This window comes from Drosophila novamexicana, unplaced genomic scaffold (genome assembly GCF_003285875.2).
Source record: "Drosophila novamexicana strain 15010-1031.04,08,12 unplaced genomic scaffold, DnovRS2.1 tig00001059-arrow-arrow-pilon, whole genome shotgun sequence".
In the NCBI taxonomy this organism is placed as follows: domain Eukaryota; kingdom Metazoa; phylum Arthropoda; class Insecta; order Diptera; family Drosophilidae; genus Drosophila; species Drosophila novamexicana.
Window position 1 is genome coordinate 445974 of NW_020824837.1, and position 15053 is coordinate 461026.

Below are 15053 nucleotides of genomic sequence, written 5' to 3' on the forward strand. Positions count from 1 at the left end.
TGTTTAGTCTAAGGGAAGTCTTAGTCTTTGTTTCGATTAGATCATATTCGTGTATGTCAAACTGTTTAAATATTTTAATGTCATTTCTTAAAGCCTTGAAGAAGGTATTTATCGATATCGATAGGTATATTATCGATTTTATAGCCCTTTCTCTCTCTCTCTCCCTCTCTCTTCTCTCTCTCTCTCTCTCTCTCTCTCTCTCTCTCTCTCTCTCTTTCTCTCTCTCTCTACCATTCTCTCTCTCTTTCTCTCTCTCTCTACCATTCTCTCTGTTTCGCTCTCGCTCTCTTTCTCTGTCTCTCTCGCTTGCTCTCTCTCTTTCTCTCTCCCTCTTGATCCCTCTCCTTCTCTCTCCCTTTTGCTCACTCTCTCTCGATATGTTTCTGTTTCTCTCTGCCTCTCTTCCTCTTCCCCCTCTCCCTCTCTCCCTCTCTCTCCCTCTCCTCTCTCCTCTCTTCTCTCCTCTCTCTCCCCTCTCTCTCTCTCTCTCTCTCTCTCTCTCTCTCTCTCTCTCTCTCTCTCTCCCTCTCTCTCTCTCTCTCTCCCTCCCAGTTTGGTAGCATAAACGGAACCAACAATGAATTATATATTTATTTTTATGAACCCTGATATGCGTTCACATTTATTGTCATTGCTGAATTATATATTTTGAAATTTTTAGTAATAGCACAAAAATATTTGATAGTCCCATAAAATGCAGCACACAAAAACTTGATGAATCAGAACGTTTCCGTATGCTTTCTGTATACCATAAATGATTTTGCTTTTAGCATCTGTCTCTGCACAAGGGCACACAGTCTTTGTAGGTATAAAAGCAGCGACGTGGTAACTGTGCACACCTCCGTATCATATTACCAAAGCTCTATAGAAGAGAACTCAATTAAGATCGAAATAAAATGGGTTTTCTTTATGCTTACCTCACAACCGCTGCACTGTAGAGAATAATATGGAATGAAAAAGCACTGAAAAGCTATGTACCAAATGTACGCAAAAACTATGCACGATAAGGCAACTGAATGGAACGGATAATTCATTTTTGCAGTAGCTTAGTCAAATTTTCAATGAAATATTGGTTGTCCACTGAGAAAATAGTTTTCTTTTCTGTTGATAACTAAACAGTTTTGGAAGTGAGAGGCAAAGCCAACCGAGTTGAGAGACTATTTTATGGCATTTAGTGATAGTTATAGTTCTATCGATTATTCGATTAGTCGATTGTTATCGATACAATTTCTTGGGTAGCTATGAAAACTGCAAACAAATGCAAATGTCTTATGATTCCTTTAATTACAATTCTCTTCAACGAATACCACTTTGTAAAACCAAAAAAAAAAAGCAAAAATTGCAGAGTTTATAATTCCTTTTTTCAATATTATCGTAAAGAAAAATAGAAAAAGATTGATCATTAGTAGAAACCGGTTATATTTGTGTTGACACTCACAGAGTCGAGATAAAGCTGATATGGTATTTATTTTTCGGCTTGGATCTTGACTTTCGATGCTGACGATGATCACTGATTAGTCTGGAAAGTCATGTTGTTGTTGTTGCTCTTGAAAGTCAATACAAGAAATCTTAAAAAAAAAAATAGGTATATATATGCGCAAGTTTCGTGAGGATGATTCTTCAAATAATTAGGTAGAAAGTGAAAACACTTGAAGAAATTCCACGAGCGAGTGTGAGAACTTGAGAGCTGCGCTTGGAAACTGACCTTAGCCGCAGCAAGCGAACTTATTTATTAAGAAAACTTTAATAGTTTTGAAAAGAAAGTTCATAGAAAACCAAAATTTGAGAACTAAAGACAAGAAAGAATTTTTCACCTAGAGCTTTAACTTAACTTTCCTAGTTATTTACATTTTTAAAGCTTTTTAGCCTTACAAGTATACGTGTTTAAAGCTATAAGTGCAAGCTTTAAGTAGTAGCAGAAAATTGAAGGAAACAACAGCTTTTTGTAAAGCTTTTGCGCTTTAAGTATGGTCAGTAACGACTCAATCAGTCTTAAAGCTTCAAGCGCGCTTTAAAGTTGTCTTAAACTGAAATTTAATAAATGCTTTCAGCAGATACTCGAGCAGATTAATGCTTTAAACGAACTTTAAGTTGGGCTTAAACTCGAATACAAGTGAAGCTTTTTTGCAGCAAGCGAGCTTTAAGTGTCGCTTCAACTAACTTAAAGCTCTTCAAAGAGTTACAGTCTTTAAGCTTTTTGCTTAATCAATGCCTTTTATTTTTTTGCGCTTTAAGAATGTTCAGTAAAGACTCAATCAGTCTTAAAGCTTCAAGCGCGCTTTAAAGTTGTCTTAAACTGAAATTTAATAAATGCTTTCAGCAGGTACTCGAGCAGATTAGTGTCTTAAACGAACTTCAAGTTGGGCTTAAACTCGAATACAAGTGAAGCTTTTTGTAGCAAGCGAGCTTTAAGTGTCGCTTCAACTAACATAAAGCTCTTCATAGAGTTACAGTCTTTAAGCTTTTTGCCTAATGAATGTCTTTTATTTAAAAGCTTTTTGGCTCACAAATGTATTTTCGCTGCATTTCTCAGGCCCATTTGACACAAATTAAGCAAATTAGCGGCCCCCACTTGTTGTTGTCAACTTAGTTGGCCAGCAAAATTGAGATTTGTGTCGCTGGCAAATAGACATTTACCCAGAAACTGTGTGTGCACAGTGCATTAGCCAACATACAAAAATGGGCGTATGTTCTGTTGGCTTATAAATTCGCACCAATTTTTTGCCCAATAATCGTTGCGAAAGCGGCAAACATACAGCTACAACATTTACTTATGTCTACATCCATGTTAATCTATGCAAATGGATATTTTTATAACAAATTGCCGCCACTTGCTAGTTGGCAGCGACGATGGCCAGGCCAAAAGTGTGCCAGGAGCCAAGTGCCAGAATCGCACAGAAAATACGTGAAATTATACTAGAATATAAAAAAGAGAAAGAGAAGAAGCAGAAAAAATACCCCCTAAGCGAGATGACAGCCGACGATTTAAAAATAAAATTGCATTATGAATGCATTTGGCTGTGCGCTGCGCCTTTTGTATGCAGTTGCAATTTACTCAACGCTAGACAAAACCAGACAACGCAGGCGTTACAAAGAAAGAGCTGGCGCGACTATTCAATACCCTGTAAAATTTGAAAATGTGCCAAACAGAAAACTATATATATATATATATATATATATTTGAAATAAAAAGTAAAGTAAAAATAAAAAGTAAAGTAAAATTTAAAAATAAAGTAAAGTAAAATACCCACACCCAGGCGCTCATCCAATGTTTACAGGGTATTAAGAACACAAAAAACGTATTTTGTGTTTTCAACGATTTTGTTTCATACAATCCGTAGCCTCTTTTATTTTCGCATGCCCACTCCCTAGTCGCAACTAGCCCAGGCACTAATTTTATGTTTACAGGGTATTAAAGACACACAAATCTATGTCAAACATCTAAATTTGTTTTGTGGCCCTGCGCAGTTTTTATGAAATTTACTGGAGCAAATACGGGAAAGAATAAATATTTCAATGACATCACCGAGTTTTCTTCCTCTTGAGTTTTCCTCAAGAAAATGCAAAATTTGTGCGATCAAGGAATTCTTTCGATTATATAAAGAAAATAAATATAATTATAATACCATAAAATACAAATATATTTAAAAGCTTTTGCTTGTATTTAGTTTATATAAAGGCAGCTGCTCGATTTAATGACTGCTTAACATGGCTGAATAACCCCTCCTACACCCCCCCCCCCTCCCCCTCTCAGAGTACAGTTTATATCCGGCAGACCCCAACCCTTCCTTTTGTTGTTGCTTTTAATGGTGCACAATTTTTTATGTTTATGTGCGGCACATTGATAAAAAAAAATGCTAAAAAAAAGTGCAATGGTTAATTTTATTGACCAGCTGGTTCAGTTGGTTCATTTGGCTGAGCTAGTTCGGTTCATTTCAGCTCAGTTCACTTCAGTTCAGTTCAGTTGAGTGAGTGCATTCACCTCCTGCATTCGCTTTTATGGCTTTGCAATAGTTGTGGCTATTTGAATGTGCCTCACAACTTCGCATTCGTGTCCATTTGAATAATCAAATTTGCAATTTGTGAAGTTCGCTTTCGGTATTTAGTGCGATCATTAATTTTCGCCGGCCAGACATATCATTTTATGGTTGTGTGGGAAATTAATTTCGAGACCGGAAAAATCACACAAATAAATTGAATGCATCATAAAACTCGCAAAGACTTTCTGCATTAAAAGCGCAAGCCACGACTAAATGGATAAATATTCAAGAGAACTCAAGTCTTCAAGTGAAGTCGAGATATTTACAATCTTACCTAGAAGCTACCTTTAATTGTTTTAAAATTAGCATTGAGCCATTTAGTATGATAAAAATGTATAAAATTATTGGCAGTATTTAAAGCTAACAATTTTATTTTCAAATATTTGAAAAGCTTTTTTTTACTTTACAGACTTTTTTTCATTAAAAATATATTTGAGACATTTTAACTTTAATTAACAAGTTTTTGAGTGTTCTTAAATAAGAAATAATACACTTTTATGAAAAATAAATATAATACTGGGAAATTTAATATGCTTCTGATCTATCTGTCTAACTGTTCTGTGTTATTAGCTGGAACCTTAGCTTTTCATTATATCTTATATTTTAAACAAAATGCTTCCCTGTTTAAAAGAAAAAGTGTGAATACTGGCAAATTTTTTATATGTGAAATATTTCTGATAGAAAATTAACTAAGTTAACACAAGTTCTTAATATATGCCTTGGCTCTTCTTTTATGAAAATTTTCTATAAATAGAACATTTTTCTTACTCTTACACGTGTTTATACAAAACATTACTAAGATTTGCTGGAATTTTCATAAAAGCCTCGATGTTACTTAAACAATTATCTTGAATATGATTTGGATTGGACTCAGTATCAGCTTCTCTTTTAAGGTGCTTGATTCGATTTAAGCCTCAGTTCAAGGCATACGAAGTGTGTAAATTTCGTTTCCAGGCTTGTCATTTGCTCAGAGGCTCCACTTCTCTTGGGCTTCTCTCTTCTTTCATCTGTATACCCTTACCATTCTGTTCTGCTGCTGTGCGCTCCATTTATTCCGTTGATTTCTGCTACCTTTTGTGTGGCAATGGTCTCAACAGCTTTTCCACCTGCCTCCTGTGCCCGCGCGCTGGTTGCCACCTGAATTATGCATATTTATGCTCACCTGTGTCTACTGCTTCACACACCTGCAGCCCTTGCTGCCCGCGTCTGCTCAATTAATTACTTTTGCTGCGTGTCTGCAGTTGGTTTTCCTGTTGCTACCGGAAAATTGCTGCGGTGGAAAACTGCAGACGCCCACGCAATGAAGCGAACAACAGCAGCAGCAGCAGCAGCTTGGAAGCGCCAACAACTTTTAATTAAAAGTCAAATTGAATTTCTGCATATTTAATTAAATGGAGGCGGCCGCTCCAGCAGCACTTGTCGTAACTTTGCTTCGATCAGGCAGAGCACTCACTGATAAATGACAACAGCAACAACAACAACAACGGGAGCAATTGCCCTTGAGAATGGGCCGCAACTTCCGCTTTTAGTTGAAATACTTCCGGCATTTGAGGCTCTATTGAGGCTGCCTGTTGGCCGTGCTCAATCATGTGCCAAGCATGTGAATTATGCTCTCAAGTTTTCCAATTGACTGACGCCAAATTTAGAGCTACTTGTGGCTCTCCCTTATATACCCTCCGCGCCCCCTGCCCACTTTCCCCCACTTGCCCCTCCCTTCAGACAACACGCCGCATAGCAATTGTCTTAGTCTCAGTTTCGAATCCGGAACACCTTTGCACAAAATGTGGCTAATTATAGTTCGGGCTGGCCGAAATGTCATTTACAGGGCTGCCACACTAGACTGAATCCATGCGAGGGTTACTCAAGCAGTTTGTGTGAATTGCATGGGAAGGGGATCTATAAATTCAAATCTGTACAAATATGTAGAGGCATTTCCTGAGTAGAAGAAAACTTCGCTCAATATAAGCTACAATAATTTGTAATTATTATTAAGTTATTATAAAAGGAATTAAGTGTGGCAGGAATAATTAGAAAGTTGATCATACAGAGTTTTTTGTTACAGCATTTTCATCTTTTTTTTTTTAAATTTTTTTAAACATATTTTATTTCTAAAGAAATTAATTTTTATTCAATGATAGTTTGTTAAAATGAATTTTTCCTATTTTTTATAAACAATTTCTTAAAAGATTTTTATTTTTTTAATAATTGTAATTTTAATAGATTTGGATATATCATTTACAAGATCCTTTCGTATCGCCCTCGTAGTTCCTCGTAGTTATAAGGAGAACAACCCAACTATTTATAGCAATGAGGTTGCGCTTCGCCTGTCGCACATGAATTTCCCAGTTTTTTATTGTATATATTCTCGTTTTACAAGCTGGTAGGAGGAAATTATTAACGGGTACTTTTTGAGTTGCCATTTGCTCCAAATGCAATAGCTGAAAGCCTTCAAATGCTGGCGAGCAATTTGTCAGCTCATTTCGCTTTACGGATCGCATTTGGCTCCTGCTCCATGTGGCCAATAAGTTATGATGACATTCAAGTGCTGTCAACGCGCAGCGCAGACATTCAGCTCGGGTTGTCGTAAGTTTGCCGAAGATTTATTTGGGGCCTGTTGCAATAGTTTCACGTTTTTCTTTTCTTATTTTTTTCGGGGACTGCACCTGCCAGACGACAGCGCCTGGGTCTGGGTCTGTGAGTTTAAGAAATTGAGGTCGTTTCATCTGCTGCGGCAATTTATTAACCTACTCACACGACATTTGCGTTGCGAAATTTCTGCAGATCCCCCACTCTTCACCCCTGCCTGCTCTTTTGTTAGGGTTTTGGCTGGATTTGAAAAGTAAATATTTGGATTTTTCATTGAGTTATGCGATTTCTTTGATTTTCACACGATATTTAATGCGCATACGCAACGCACATCGAATTTCCCAGGGCATTTTAAAAATGCCATGAAATGCATCATAAAAATGCTTTCAATTAACTGATAAATGTGCAGCAAACGATAGTCGACCAGCAGATACCCTATAGACAAGTCTGAGACAAAGGCAGAACTTGTTCAATTTATTTTTCGATTTATGTTTCTCTCTTTTAAAAAACTGGAGTAGTTCTTATACGAGCTTTGTGAAAATTTGAGGTTTGATAAGACCCAGCCTTATAAAATAATAAATAAATAGTAAGAGAGATTAAGATCAAGAGACTGCCGTCTGTTATCAGTCTAAATATTTAGTTAAAATACCTTTAAGAACTATCTATATTATGCACGTCACATAGTTTTTAACAGGCACCACATACCCCATTGGCGCAGTTTATTGCTATAGGGTATTCAGTGGAAAATTGAGGGAAATAAGTTTTGTGCTTGAGTGCGCTCCTGACCATTAAATGAGGCGGCTAATTGAAACGGTTATTAAGCAATTAACATTTATAAAACATGTCCAAAAACCTTCAACTCTTAATTGTAGTCCAAATTTAAAAGATGAACAACAGAAAATTGTTATAAAACTGCAAAATAAAAGCAAACGGCAACTGCAATAAGTTGCAAATAATAAAATGATAAATAATAAAGACAACAAAACAAAGCAACAAAAAAAAATTGCCTTCAATCAACAATTGTGAGTGACAGCAACAACAAATGAAAGTCCTCTGCGCGGGTGTCGCACATTGTGAAAGCGAGTGCGCGGAGAGCCTCTCTCTCTGTGTGTGAAAGTTTTGCACCACAAACAGATCGTCATTCAGATCTATAGAAAAATCCAAAACATCGTTAAACATATCCCTGAAAAAATAATATAAACCTATACTAAAATGGGCGCCCACAGCTCCAAGGAGAAATTGTCGCGCTCGTATTCCGAGCGCTACATTCACAGCCAAATGATCGAACGGGAGCGTTTCGGCAGCTTTGGCAAGCGTGCGAAGAGCGTGACAAAAGGTAAGTGTTGCGGTCACTTCAATTGCATATATTTTGGCCTTGCTGACGCAAGCACTGATTGCGAATTTTAAGCGAAATTCACACAGTCTTAATATCTGGGAATGTTACGCAAATTAAACATTTATGTCTTAAACAAATCTGCATAGTTAAATCTCTTACGATCTGCTGAGAAATATGCACATATTGTATAACTTTTTACTGCAGATAGAATATTATAATTAATCGGACTGATAAAATCGGAGTTATTATGTGGAAAAAAAAAACCATTGTGTGTGCAAGGTAAAAATATCACACAAGGGTATTCCCACTATATCAGAAAGTAACTAATCTATCTGGGTTTTGGGTAAACCAAGCGCACATAGTCTAGATTATATATTTGTAAAGCTCGAGATCAAGCCTAAAGCCTTGAAACTAGTTGAGCTTACAGAATAGAAGTACTAGGAATTAAAACAATTAGTAAGATATACATATAAATATATAGTATACAGTAAAAGTATAATTAAACTAACCAAAAGATGCTGTTTTTCAAGATATTTTAACAAAGCTCAGCATTTACGAGCCTTACTCTGTTTACATATCTACAAAATCGTTAAGCAAATATCTAAAAGGGTGTTAAGTCGTCGGCTTGCCGTAGATATTCGTGCTTTCTCGTTGTAAAATATTTAAATGAGTTTTAGGAAATAGATTCATGGAACTATCTTGTTATTTTATTGATTATAACGATGAGTCCAGCTCTTTTCAAGCCTAGCTCAAATGTTTATTGGGCAGAGGCCTCTTAACTATGAAAGTCTTTCCTAGATACTTTTCTATCTGACAATAAAAAAAAAGATTATAATTGCCACAGCTTTATTAGTTAGCTTGAGCGTTATATTCTCAAATTTAAAAATAAAAATAAAATATTACTTTCAGCAAATCCAATTACGCCTTGTGGTGCCAGCTGCAAGTTACTTCCGCGTGTGGCTTAGTTTTAAAATAAATTGTGGTTAGCTAAAAAACTAATTACATATATATATATAAATATATATGTATATATCCCATCTCCGGTAAAACCGAAATAATATTCAACTTTCCCGTTTTGAAATGTTATATTCAAAAAGAAAAAAAAAGAGGATGAACTATTCCGCCGGTCTGTGTGGCCGCAATTTTTGATAAGCCCCAAAGGGATTATGTGACTTTAGTGTGTCGGTTAAACGGGGCGCTTGAGGTGTGCGGGCTATGCACAATTTGCACACTGATAAAAGTTGCTGCAAACCAGACACAGGCACACAGAAGCCAAACTCGAGCCATGTGCAACTTGGCTCTGTGGTGCACGTCCGAATCTGAATTCGAGTCCGAGTCCAGTGCAATTAGTCGACAGCTAAAAATAAAATTTATTAGATTTCATGCAGCTGTGCAAACCGCTTTTGTTGTTGTTCTTGTTGTTCTTGTTGTTGTTGCAGCTCCCTTGTTGCAACACGCAGAGATCGTTTAACACGTCGCTGCAACAGCAAATGATGTATGCGGCTCGATAACAAGTGCGGCAAACAACATTGACTAGAAAATTCAATTGAAGTATTATAATTTGTATACTTTTTTTTTTTTTAATATTTTCAACATTTGAAGCATTTGTTTTATAAAAATAATGTTTGTACGTATTTAAATATTCGAAATTATGTTAGGACAAGATGGAACAACTATATTTTCGCTATTTTCGTGAGATTGTTTCTAGGTTAGAGAGGTTTTTTTTTATACAATGATAGGTATAGAATTGTAAATTTTGACCCATGTCTATATAATCTTGGGGTAAGATTTGGACATGAATTTCGACTAAAAAATCGGTGTTCAGATTTGAATGCCAGATTAATCTAGAGGGAAAACCATGAAGAAAAAGCCAAACTTCATGCAAATCGGATGAGATTTGATCGAGTTATGGGGGTGGTAATTTTTGACCTATGTCTAGATACGAATTTTGGGGTAAGATTTGGACATGAATTTTGACTAAAAATTCGGTGTTTAGATTTGAATGCTAGATTAATCTAGAGGGAAAACCATTAAGAAAAATCCAAACTTCGTGGAAATCGGATGAGATTTGACCGAATTATGGGAGTGGTAATTTTTGACCCATGTCTATATACGAATCTTGGGGTAAGATTTGGACATGAATTTCGACTAAAAATTCGGTGTTCAGATTTGAATGCCAGATTAATCTAGAGGGAAAACCATGAAGAAAAATCCAAACTTCGTGAAAATCGGATGAGATTTGACCGAGTTATGGGGGTGGTAATTTTTGACCCATGTCTATATACGAATCTTGGGGTAAGATTTGGACATGAATTTCGACTAAAAATTCGGTGTTCAGATTTGAATGCCAGATTAATCTAGAGGGAAAACCATGAAGAAAAAGCCAAACTTCATGCAAATCGGATGAGATTTGACCGAGTTATGGGGGTGGTAATTTTTGACCCATGTCTATATACGAATCTTGGGGTAAGATTTGGACATGAATTTCGACTAAAAATTCGGTGTTCAAATTTGAATGCTAGATTAATCTAGAGGGAAAACCATTAAGAAAAATCCAAACTTCGTGGAAATCGGATGAGATTTGATCGAGTTATGGGGGTGGTAATTTTTGACCCATGTCTAGATACAAATCTTGGGGTAAGATTTGGACATGAATTTCGACTAAAAATTCGGTGTTCAGATTTGAATGCCAGATTAATCTAGAGGGAAAACCATGAAGAAAAATCCAAACTTCGTGAAAATCGGATGAGATTTGACCGAGTTATGGGGGTGGTAATTTTTGACCCATGTCTATATACGAATCTTGGGGTAAGATTTGGACATGAATTTCGACTAAAAATTCGGTGTTCAAATTTGAATACTAGATTAATCTAGAGGGAAAACCATTAAGAAAAATCCAAACTTCGTGGAAATCGGATGAGATTTGACCGAATTATGGGGGTGGTCATTTTTGACCCATGTCTATATACGAATCTTGGGGTAAGATTTGGACATGAATTTCGACTAAAAAATCGGTGTTCAGATTTGAATGCCAGATTAATCTAGAGGGAAAACCATGAAGAAAAAGCCAAACTTCATGCAAATCGGATGAGATTTGATCGAGTTATGGGGTTGGTAATTTTTGACCCATGTCTATATACGAATCTTGGGGTAAGATTTGGACATGAATTTCGACTTAAAAATCGGTGTTCAGATTTGAATGCCAGATTAATCTAGAGGGAAAACCATGAAGAAAAAGCCAAACTTCATGCAAATCGGATGAGATTTGACCGAGTTATGGGGGTGGTAATTTTTGACCCATGTCTAGATACGAATCTTGGGGTAAGATTTGGACATGAATTTCGACTAAAAATTCGGTGTTCAAATTTGAATGCTAGATTAATCTAGAGGGATAACCATTAAGAAAAATCCAAACTTCGTGGAAATCGGATGAGATTTGACCGAATTATGGGGGTGTCCATTTTTGACCCATGTCTATATACGAATCTTGGGGTAAGATTTGGACATGAATTTCGACTAAAAATTCGGTGTTCAGATTTGAATGCTAGATTAATCTAGAGGGAAAACCATTAAGAAAAATCCAAACTTCGTGGAAATCGGATGAGATTTGACCGAGTTATGGGGGTGGTAATTTTTGACCCATGTCTATATACGAATCTTGGGGTAAGATTTGGACATGAATTTCGACTAAAAATTCGGTGTTCAGATTTGAATGCTAGATTAATCTAGAGGGAAACCCATTAAGAAAAATCCAAACTTCGTGGAAATCGGATGAGATTTGACCGAGTTATGGGGGGTAATTTTTGACCCATGTCTATATACGAATCTTGGGGTAAGATTTGGACATGAATTTCGACTAAAAATTCGGTGTTTAGATTTGAATGCTAGATTAATCTAGAGGGAAAACCATTAAGAAAAATCCAAACTTCGTGGAAATCGGATGAGATTTGACCGAGTTATGGGGGGTAATTTTTGACCCATGTCTATATACGAATCTTGGGGTAAGATTTGGACATGAATTTCGACTAAAAATTCGGTGTTTAGATTTGAATGCTAGATTAATCTAGAGGGAAAACCATTAAGAAAAATCCAAACTTCATGCAAATCGGATGAGATTTGACCGAGTTATGGGGGTGGTAATTTTTGACCCATGTCTATATACGAATCTTGGGGTAAGATTTGGACATGAATTTCGACTAAAAATTCGGTGTTCAGATTTGAATGCTAGATTAATCTAGAGGGAAAACCATTAAGAAAAATCCAAACTTCGTGGAAATCGGATGAGATTTGACCGAGTTATGGGGGGTAATTTTTGACCCATGTCTATATACGAATCTTGGGGTAAGATTTGGACATGAATTTCGACTAAAAAATCGGTGTTCAGATTTGAATGCCAGATTAATCTAGAGGGAAAACCATGAAGAAAAAGCCAAACTTCATGCAAATCGGATGAGATTTGATCGAGTTATGGGGGTGGTAATTTTTGACCCATGTCTAGATACAAATCTTGGGGTAAGATTTGGACATGAATTTCGACTAAAAATTCGGTGTTCAGATTTGAATGCTAGATTAATCTAGAGGGAAAACCATTAAGAAAAATCCAAACTTCGTGGAAATCGGATGAGATTTGACCGAGGTATGGGGGGTAATTTTTGACCCATGTCTATATACGAATCTTGGGGTAAGATTTGGACATGAATTTCGACTAAAAATTCGGTGTTTAGATTTGAATGCTAGATTAATCTAGAGGGTAAACCATTAAGAAAAATCCAAACTTCGTGGAAATCGGATGAGATTTGACCGAATTATGGGGGTGGTAATTTTTGACATATGTCTATATACGAATCTTGGGGTAAGATTTGGACATGAATTTCGACTAAAAAATCGGTGTTCAGATTTGAATGCCAGATTAATCTAGAGGGAAAACCATGAAGAAAAATCCAAACTTCGTGGAAATCGGATGAGATTTGACCGAGTTATGGGGGGTAATTTTTGACCCATGTCTATATACGAATCTTGGGGTAAGATTTGGACATGAATTTCGACTAAAAATTCGGTGTTTAGATTTGAATGCCATATTAATCTATAGGGAAAACCATGAAGAAAAATCCAAACTTCATGCAAATCGGATGAGATTTGACCGAGTTATGGGGGTGGTAATTTTTGACCCATGTCTATATACGAATCTTGGGGTAAGATTTGGACATGAATTTCGACTAAAAATTCGGTGTTCAGATTTGAATGCCAGATTAATCTAGAGGGAAAACCATGAAGAAAAAGCCAAACTTCGTGAAAATCGGATGAGATTTGACCGAGTTATGGGGGTGGTAATTTTTGACTCATGTCTATATACGAATCTTGGGGTAAGATTAGGACATGAATTTCGACTAAAAAATCGGTGTTTAGATTTGAATGCCAGATTAATCTAGAGGGAAAACCATGAAGAAAAAGCCAAACTTCATGCAAATCGGATGAGATTTGACCGAGTTATGGGGGTGGTAATTTTTGACCCATGTCTAGATACGAATCTTGGGGTAAGATTTGGACATGAATTTCGACTAAAAATTCGGTGTTCAAATTTGAATGCTAGATTAATCTAGAGGGAAAACCATTAAGAAAAATCCAAACTTCGTGGAAATCGGATGAGATTTGACCGAATTATGGGGGTGTCAATTTTTGACCCATGTCTATATACGAATCTTGGGGTAAGATTTGGACATGAATTTCGACTAAAAAATCGGTGTTCAGATTTGAATGCCAGATTAATCTAGAGGGAAAACCATGAAGAAAAAGCCAAACTTCATGCAAATCGGATGAGATTTGATCGAGTTATGGGGGTGGTAATTTCTGACCCATGTCTAGATACGAATCTTGGGGTAAGATTTGGACATGAATTTCGACTTAAAAATCGGTGTTCAGGTTTGAATGCCAGATTAATCTAGAGGGAAAACCATGAAGAAAAAGCCAAACTTCATGCAAATCGAATGAGATTTGACCGAGTTATGGGGGTGGTAATTTTTGACCCATGTCTAGATACAAATCTTGGGGTAATTTTGGACATGAATTTCAACTAAAAAATCGGTGTTTAGATTTGAATGCCATATTTATCTATAGGGAAAACCATGAAGAAAAATCCAAACTTCATGCAAATCGGATGAGATTTGACCGAGTTATGGGGGTGGTAATTTTTGACCCATGTCTATATACGAATCTTGGGGTAAGATTTGGACATGAATTTCGACTAAAAATTCGGTGTTCAGATTTGAATGCTAGATTAATCTAGAGGGAAAACCATTAAGAAAAATCCAAACTTCGTGGAAATCGGATGAGATTTGACCGAGTTATGGGGGGTAATTTTTGACCCATGTCTATATACGAATCTTGGGGTAAGATTTGGACATGAATTTCGACTAAAAATTCGGTGTTTAGATTTGAATGCCATATTAATCTATAGGGAAAACCATGAAGAAAAATCCAAACTTCGTGGAAATCGGATGAGATTTGACCGAGGTATGGGGGGTAATTTTTGACCCATGTCTATATACGAATCTTGGGGTAAGATTTGGACATGAATTTCGACTAAAAAATCGGTGTTCAGATTTGAATGCCAGATTAATCTGGAGGGAAAACCATGAAGAAAAATCCAAACTTCGTGGAAATCGGATGAGATTTGACCGAGTTATGGGGGTGGTAATTTTTGACCCATGTCTATATACGAATCTTGAGGTAAGATTTGGACATGAATTTCGACTAAAAAATCGGTGTTCAGATTTGAATGCCAGATTAATCTAGAGGGAAAACCATGAAGAAAAAGCCAAACTTCGTGGAAATCGGATGAGATTTGGCCGAGATACGAATTTTGGGGTAAGATTTGGACATGAGATCCTTGCGTTCATACATACGGACGGACGGACGGATGGACGGACGGACGGACAGACAGACGGACGTGGCTAGATCGACTCGGCTATTGGTGCTGATCAAGAATATATATACTTTATGGGGTCGGAGATGCTTCCTTCTGCCTGTTACATACATATGGCTTTCGCACAAATACAATATACCATTATACCCATTTTTAATGGGTTCGGGGT

General features: G+C 36.6%; 1 protein-coding gene across 1 annotated transcript in view; it reads left to right on the forward strand.

Moving 5' to 3' along the window:
- Positions 1-15053, forward strand: part of LOC115765849 (trichohyalin) — a 94614-nt gene that overhangs the window by 36621 nt on the left and 42940 nt on the right. The gene's annotated exons all lie outside the window — the stretch shown is intronic.